Genomic DNA, 9,310 nt, shown 5'->3' on the forward strand with positions numbered 1-9,310 from the left:
GGAAAAACAGAAATTTTGTGCTGAACAAGAATATAGCGGGATGTAGTTCAGTACTGGAAATTTCCAAAAATGTTTTTGCTTTTTTACAATGTGTGCAAGGTACAATGGCCACGGGAGGGGGAGGTTCAGGTTTATTATGGGATACAGATTCTCTTCTGTTAAAAGTTAAAACCCAAGATTTATTAAATGATTTAGACAAAAGGGTGTACATCAGCTTGCAGATAGATTTAACTAACTGGAATGCGTCCCTTCACCCCGTGGTGGTGAAGCGTCAAGCGCCCAATCAGCTACTAATGTTAAATTCAGAGACGGGGCTGGATTTAATTTCCAATGGGGTGGTCTATGGTTCTAAATTTTATTATGTAGAAACCCACAACAAAGATGTAAAGCAAGCATGTAAATGGGTGACTACACATTTTAACAAATAATTTTAACATGAGTGTCTACAGAACCTGTGTATATAATTTTCCAGTGCCAAGAGCACAAGTGCTAGCAATTCGATCTATGCAGTATAAAAACTATACTGTTAGAGTTGAAAATAATGCAAAGTCATGTATATCTGACAAGGTCTTTGGGCTTGAGAATGGTGTAAATGTACTCCCCACAGCCACTATGGAATTTCAGACCGGGTTGAATGTGTAGACTTTCGTAACCAGCTTGGTCTCGATAAATTAACCTAACCTAACCCAACCTAACTTAAACCGATAAATTAACTTAAATGTTCAAATGCAGTACAACCTAACCTAACCTGATAAATTAACTTAAATGCTCAAATAGTACAACCTAATCTAACCTTATTAATTAACTTAAATGCTCAAATAGTACAACCTAATCTAACATGCACCAGGAGCAGCTATTGTATACAGTCTTTGTTTTTCCACAGCGACCCGAGGGGGTGGGGGGATCCCATTTGCTTCTCATCTTTTTAAATTCTTAGTCTAGTAATTTATTCAACAATGCTATTGCCATTGTACGTGTTATATTATAAGTTTTTTTATGTCAATAGGTATAAAATGTTGTTCTTCGGCCTATTGTTGTACAAATAGTGTGTGATATTGCTATTTATGATGTATTTTCAGTTGCAGAGAAAGTGATGTCAATCAGTGTAAAATGTTTTTCTTCGTGCTATTGCTGTAAAAGTAGTATGTGCTATTGTTATCCGTGCTTTATTTTAAGTTGTACAAAATGTGAAGTTAATATATGGAAAGTATTACTATAGATATTTATGATGTCATTTTAGTTGTTCTTGTCAATAAATGAAAAAATATGTTTTTTTTGTCCTTGCTATTAAATAACGTACTAGTTAGATCTAAGCGAACCTTATTATTGGTTCACTAGACAATTATGGTTTATAGTTAGTTGTGGACCGACTATTTTCAATAGTAGCATTTTGTATAAATTTAAATTACCATTCAGATCGCTTCTGTGTGGTTCGTAATGTCAGGTAAAACGTTTAGAATGTTTATTAAAAAGTCAGAGATGTACGAAAAAGGAATTTTAAAAGAAATCAATACTACTATCAGAATCAAAAAAACCATTAATTATTGACTGAGTCCCAAAATAATTAGGAAAAAAAGTACTTTTGAATAGAACAAATTCAACTACACAGATATTTCATAGCATCAGTAGGATCTTACAACATTTTACAGAATCGAGAAACTACTATTGCTATCTACCAACATTTAAATTTAGATGGCAGCATAGTCCCTCAGCAACACGGGTAGGGTTTGAGAGACATGCAAAAAAAAGCACTGAATATTGATGAAGATACTAAACTAACATAACCAAAAAATTCCACCTTATTGCACAGAAATACCAAAACCATAGGTTACGTTAGGTGAGCCTACTCACGCGCGCGTACGTAAGCGCACATTAACAGAACTCACATTATAAAACTTTGTAGCTAAAACTTCCAACTCATCAATATTTAATGTTATTTCCATGATGCCTTGAGACTGTATGATAATTTAGGCTCAACTTGTGTCCATTATAAACAAATCTCAAGGCCGAATTGTAATGTAAGAAAAACCTTACGTACCTCTATGAATGACCTAGAAAGAGACACTTGATTCTGTCCTGTTAGCGGATCAATACATTTAAAAACATCCCCTGATTAGCCTAGAAAGAGACACGTGATCCTGTTCCCGTTTGTGCATCAATACATTGCCCCGTTAGTATTCAGTACGCATGTGCAAACTGTGTCCCGGAGTCCATAGGCTTAGAAACATCCCCTGATTGACCTTTAAAAAGGTGTCATTGACTCTGTCCCGTTAGATTTGATTATAGATGGCAGCACACGGATTCCCCCGTGGTAATACCTGGGTCCCTACTAACAATTTTGGTAAAAACTAATAAATTAAACTGATTATTGAATATATAATGATATTAATTGCTAAAAGCTCACCAGCTCAAGATTTTGCTTCACCCAGTCCGGATTTATGGCTTTGACGTCTCTTGGCCCAAGCATTTTTCCGCTCCGTTTTTGCATGATTTACTGGGAAAAGTTTGGGAATAGTGGAAGCCACATATCTAGTGGGCCTACTGGGCTAAATCCTGGTCTGGTGTCATTGCAATTTGATTTTTATTTTCAATTTTGTAATAAGAACAAAAGAAAATATTTGTAATATAATTCCTTTAAGTAAAGCACTAAATACACAGTTAGTATTATAATTTTACCTTAAGATAAACGGGAATTAACTACAGTATTTTTTGTAGGGGACACATTTAAGTGTAAGTAAATGAACTATACTCCTTGAAAACGACCGCGGTCTAGCAACCAATCTTTGATCCATTTCTCACTTGTCTTTGAATTCTGTTCTCCCAATTATTATAATAAAAATAAAAGGTAAACTAATTTTTCAGGACTTTGTAGCCATTTAAGTAAGATAGTGATCATTCTAAGTATGAAAATTTGTTATTTTAGTAAGAGAATAATACTTTTCCCGTTAGGAAAACGGGCAGTAGCCATACTCTTGTTTGTAGTGAAGACACCATTCATTAGAAGTACATAACCTGTACTCCCTGAAGACGACTATGGTCAAAAATCCTTATCCATAATCCAATTCTCACTTTCTTCAAAAAAAAGATAATTTTTTTAAAAGAAAGGTAAACTAATTTTATTGAAATTTTTCACCGCTTAAGTAATAGAATGATAATCTTACATTTACCGTATGAGAAGAAGACAGTAGCCATAGTGTTAATTATAGTAAAGAGATCAGTCATTATAAGTACATAACTCAACTGATTTCGGAAAGAATTGGGGGGAAAAAATTCGAAAAGTTTTTTTTCAATTAAATTTTGTTCGTTATTTAATCGTTAAAAGTTTTAAGTTTCTATAAATAACTAGTTATTTATAAATAAGATTTTTTTTTTACATCCAAATTTCCTCACAGTATGAAAACTAAGATGAAATTAACAATATCAAACTACCAAAGCATCAAATTAAAGAAAGAATAAAAGTTAACAAGGTATCAAGGTAAACAAAGTATCAACATAACAATAAGCAGCTTGCACAACTTACAGCCTTTGCACCATTAATCGAAGTTACCACGTAAATTACTAAATCCAAGCATAAAGTAAAAGATTATCAGAGTAACTATAATTAAGTTCCTTAACTCAGAACCATTTCCCCGGGGCGGGGTTGGGGGGAGGGGAGTACAACCCGGAAGCAAATTTATTTGGCCTTTGAACTATTTTGAACAAAATGGAAATATACAAATTTTGACCGGATACCCTTTGGGAAAGTGGGGCATGGGCTAGTTGGTCATTAATCAATTTTGACTAAAAAATAGCTAGAAGTTTCAATTTCCGATCGTATGACCCCCCTCCAAAGTCAATATAACCACCCCTTCCACAAAGCTTTACATCTTAATAATAGGCAACTAACAAAAGTCGAAACCCTTGCCCTGGGGGCTGAGCAAGATTTGTCAAACCCCTAAGTTATAGCAATTTGAATTTTGGACTATTTTGAACAAAATAGCTATTTGAAAGTTTTGATAAGATGCATTTGGAGAAAAATAGCACAAGGGGGAGGGGTTTGTTACTTTTAGATCAATTTTGATTCTTAAGAACTTACTTAAGTTACAATTCTTGTCCAGGGTGCCATGGAAAACTTCTCAACACCCATGTTTTTTTTGTATTTTCATCTATTTTGAACAAAATGGCTATCTAAATTTTTTTATCGGATGTATTTCTAAGGAAAAACGTTAGGGAGGGGGGTATATATACTCATTGACCACCTTTGATTAATCTAATAATTTTACCCAGAACTATAAATGAATAGAAAGACGAGCTATCTCGGAATTTTATACAACCACCCACTACATAAAACTTTATAGGCACGTTGGGCAAAGCTTACAGCACGTACCCCCAGGATCTGGGGGATGTGTCGACCCTAGTATCTTTTCTAGTTCATTGTTGAACTATTTTGAACAACATAGATCCCTAAACATTTTTGTACGATGATTTTGGGGAAAAGGCCTTGGGAGGGGGGCAAGTTGCCCTCTGATCACATTTGATTCTAGAGTAGGGCACTAGAAATTCTGATTTACAGTCGAATAAGCCCTCTCCGAGGTGTATTCGATCATCCCTTCCGTAAAACCTTATATGCCCCCTTGACACTTTAGACAAAACTTGCCCCCAGATTTCTTGAGGAGACGGGACATTGAATCCCTAAATTTGGGTTATTTTATCCTTTTTATCTTTTGAAAAAAAGGGCTACATAACGAATTCTATTGGACGCGTTCGGGGAAAAGAAGGTTGGGAGAGAGGGGGGCTTGTCACCATCGGATCACTTTCGACTCTTTAAAAGATGAACTAGGATTTTCAATTTCTAATCATTTGAGTCTCACCCAAAGTTTATACGACCACCTCTTGCATAAGAACCTTATATGGTCCCACGGCATAAGTTACAACCCTTCTCTTGGCTCCGAGGGAGGGGTTTTGTTTATTACGAAGTTTTTGTTATCTTATTGTTGGACTATTTGAAACAAACTGGCTATCTCAAAATTTTCGTTTGATGCGTTTGGGGAAAAGAGGTAGTGTTTATCAGGGGGGGGGGTATATCCCCTAGGCTTAGACTCATAAAAATTCCTATAGAGCTTTCTATTTTCAATCAACTGGACAACCTTTGAAGTTTATATGACCACCTCTTACATAAAAACATTTACACCTCCGTGGCATAATTTAAAACACTTGTCCCGGGCTTTGGGGGGGGGGCTGTGTTGACGCCTGAGTTTTGTATCTGATGTTTGAACTTTTAAACAAAATAGCTATGTCAAAATTTGTATCAGATGGATTTGGAGAAAAAAGGGTTTGGGGGACGGGTTACTTCTGCTCGGATCTCTTTTGACCTTTAAAAATAGAACTAGATCTTTCAAGTTCTAATCAAATGAGCCACCTTCGAAGTTTATACGACCATCCCTAACATAAATACCTTATACGTCACCGAAACATGACTTAAGACACTTAGTCCTGGGCTGGCAGGGGGGAGTGGGTTGACCCAAGAGTTTTTGTTATCTGATGTTTGAACTATTTAAAAAAAATGGTGATCTCAACATTTGTTTTGGATGGGCTTGGGAAAAAAGAGCTAGGGGGCTAGTGGCCCTCAGATCTCTTGTGACTCTTAAAATGTTACCTTGAACTTTCAATTTCCAATGAAATGAGGCCTATCCAAAGATTATACAAGCATTCTTTCCATAAGAACCATATATGCTCCATTCATATAAATAACAACGACTTCCCCCAGACCCTGGGGGTTTGTGTCGACACCGGAGTTTTTGTTATCTGACCTTTGAACTATTTTTAAAAAAGTGGCAATCTCAAAATCTTTATCGGATGGGTAAGGGGAAAAAGATGATGGGGGAAAAGTTGCTCTCCGGTCACTTTTGACGCTTAAAAAGTGAACTAGAACTTCCAATTTCCATTCAAATGAGCCTTCTCTGCAGTTTATACAAGCCTCCCTTCCATAAGAAATATATATACATCCAGGGTATAGCTTAAGACTTCTGCCCCAAGGCACTGTGGGCTTTTATCGATAACGAAGCTTTACTTATCTAATCTTTGAACTATTTTTAACAAAATAGCTATTTCAAAATTTTTATCGAATGGTTTTGAGAATAAAAAGAGCGTGAGTTGGGGGGGGCAGTTGTCATCGGATCTCTTTTGACTCTTAAAAAGTGAACTAAAACTTTTAAATTCAAATCAAATGAGTGTTCTCTGAACTTTTTAAAAGAATCCTTTCCATAAGAACCAAATATGCCCCCGGACATAAGTTAAAACGCCTGCTCTAGGACCCTGGGAGGTTGTGTCGACACCAGAGTTTTTTATCTGACCTTTAAACTATTAAAAAAAAAATTGGCTATCTGAGTTTTTTTATCACATGCATTTGCAGAAAAAGGGGCCTGGGGTGGGGGGGCTAGTTGCACTTTGATCTCTTTTTATTCTTAAAACTGAATTAGAACTTTCAATTTTCAATCAAATGAGCCCTCTTTGAAATTTATACGAGCATCCCTTGCATAAGAACCACTTATGCCCCAAGCGCATAACTTACAATGCCTTCCTCCGGGCCCTGGGGAGCTGTGTCAACACAGGGATTTTCGTTATATGATCTTTTAGCTATATTAAAAAAACATGGCTATCTCAAAATTCTTATCGAATGGGTATTGGGAAAATGGAACGTGGATAAGGCGCTAGTTTCCCTCTAATCTCTTTTGCCTCTTAAAAAGAGAACTAGAACTTTCAATTGTCAATCAAATGAGCCCTCTCTGAAGTTTATACGAGCTTTCCTTCCAAAAAAACTATATATGCCTCCAGAGCATAACTTGCAAAAACAGCTCCTTGGCCCTGTGGTGTTGTGTCAACACAAGTTTTTTCCTTATCTGAACTTCTAACTTCTTACAGAAATGGCTATCTCAAAGTTGGTATTGGATGGGTTTGTTGAAAAAAGAGCGTAGGAGGGGGGGGGGTCTATGTACCCTCTCATCTCTTTTGACTTTAAAAAAGTGAACTTAAACTTTAAGTTTCCAATAAAATGAGCCCTCCATGAAGTTTGTACGATCATCCCTTCTTAAGAACCATATATGCCCCCAGGGTGTAACATAAAACTCCTACCCTCCGGCCCTGTGGGGCTTTATTGACACCAGAGTATTTTTTTCTGACCTTTGAACTATTTTTAACAAAATTGCTAACTGAAAATTTTTATCGGAATGGTTTGGGAAAAAAGACGTGGGGAAGGGGGCTAGTTGCCCTCGGATCTCTTTTGACTCTTAAAAAGTTAACTCGAACTTTCAATTTCCAATTAAATGAGCACTCTCTGACGTTTATACGAGCATCCTTTTCATAAGAACTATATATACCCCAGGGCATGTCTTACAACGTCTGTCCCTGGGCCTTTGGGCGTTGTTTCGACATTTTTTTTGTTACTTTGAACAGTTTTTTACAAAATGGCTACATCAAAATTTTAATTGGATGCAATTGAGAAAAAAGGACATGGGGGAGGGACTAGTTGCCCTCCGATCACTTTTGACTCTTTATAAAGATACTAGAACTTTCCATGTCGAATCAAATGAGCCCTCTTTGAAGTTTATACGACGACGTCTTTCATATGAAGTGCCTCTGGAAAAAATAAATAAATAATAAAACAATGGAGCCGTATGACCTTTACTATAGGCCTCTGATATTTACGTTGCCTCTGATATCTTCAAAACAACGGTACCTTATAGCAAAAATTCTTTTTTTCATTTTTGACCTTGCAGATAAGGATTTACAGATACTATTACTATAATGTTGTATCTAGCACGAATTCAGGAGATGTAAAAGAACCAGAATAAACAGTTATCTTCCTTCTTTTTGAAAATAATTCCAGCATGACCCAGCCCATTTTTATATAGAACATTATTACAATTTCCTATTTTTCCATCGTTACTTTTTGGATCCTCTTCAAACTGTTATTTTCTCAGAGCTTAAAATCCCTGTTTCTGTTTTCACAATTACAATTTACTTTTTAAACAAAAATTCTTTTTACACATAATCTATTTCAAAATCTTCTCATTCCCATTATAGTGAAAATAGTAGATAAAATCAAGATTCTGCTTGACTAGTGTCAATTTTGGGTACCTTAGGGTCTCAGGGTTTAGGAACCGTACTCTTTAAAATTTACCATAAAACCTTTCCTCTCAAACACATACTGGTTATAGCCAGTTTTGGAGAATATAAACAGAAATGTTAGTTAATTCCTTAATCAGCAAATGAAACTTTTTGGGGTGGGGTACAAATTTTGTTATTAGAATCAAAAGGGGACGAAGAATTTTTATTTTTTTGTAGACAGCGTACATGAACCCTAATAAAAAAATTTTTAAACGGAATAAAATGAAAAAAAAATAGCTGTTTTGGAAGAAATTTTTGTATTTTAGGGAGATATTCGTTAAATAAAATTGCTCATGATTACAAAATGGTTGATTACTTGGACTTTCAGAAACTTCTAAAAGTAAGTGTTCAAAGCTCTGTTGGACCCTGGTCACTGTCTTGAATTGACATCACCATTTTTTTTTCTAAAAATTAACAAAAATCTCAAATTTATTTTATATAAATATGGGGTCTGGACTGTCATCCCTACTGCTGTTCTATATGAACATTTAGACTAATTGTGAAATAAGTATACTAAGACTGTGAAATCTCCACTTCTTACCATTCTTTAGTTTTGGCACATTCGAAAGAGCTCGTGTGCTCGGTCACACAAAGGCAAATGAGTCCAAAACCTTGTTAGGAGAATATATATATTTAATGATTCCATAGCCATAACCTCTCCAAAAAGTTTTGATGTTACGACCTAAGAAAGACAACAATTCAAGAGAAAACCTTATAACATTAAAGGATTTAATCTTTTCAAGTGTGTTTTTTTCTCAAAAGATTGCTTTTTCTTACTGCCATTCAATCTAGTTGTGTAATACAGGTATCATTTAAGAATTTTCGCCTCTGAAATTAATTGTTCTCTCAGATAGATTTATTGCAGTTATTATTTTAAGGGTAGACATACTTCAACCTGAGCGAAGAAAAAATCACTTATTATTCATGAGGGTACCGCATCTGAAATCAAATAGGTTTTTTTTGCATAACTATGCTTAATATAGCAAAATTCATGAATATTTGTAGGTTGTAGCAGCCTTCAATGCAACTTTAGTTTATTCACATTTTTCCTTTCTAATCCAAGATAATACTGATGCCTTCAGATATAGGTGCATAATTACTAAGAAATAAGCGAAACATTGTTACCTAATAAGGAGTAAGGAATCTAATTCAACTGATGTTAAGA

The sequence above is a fragment of the Artemia sp. Qi Xiang Cuo genome, chromosome 4 (assembly GCF_049724085.1).
Source record: "Artemia sp. Qi Xiang Cuo chromosome 4, ASM4972408v1, whole genome shotgun sequence".
Taxonomy (NCBI): domain Eukaryota; kingdom Metazoa; phylum Arthropoda; class Branchiopoda; order Anostraca; family Artemiidae; genus Artemia; species Artemia sp. Qi Xiang Cuo.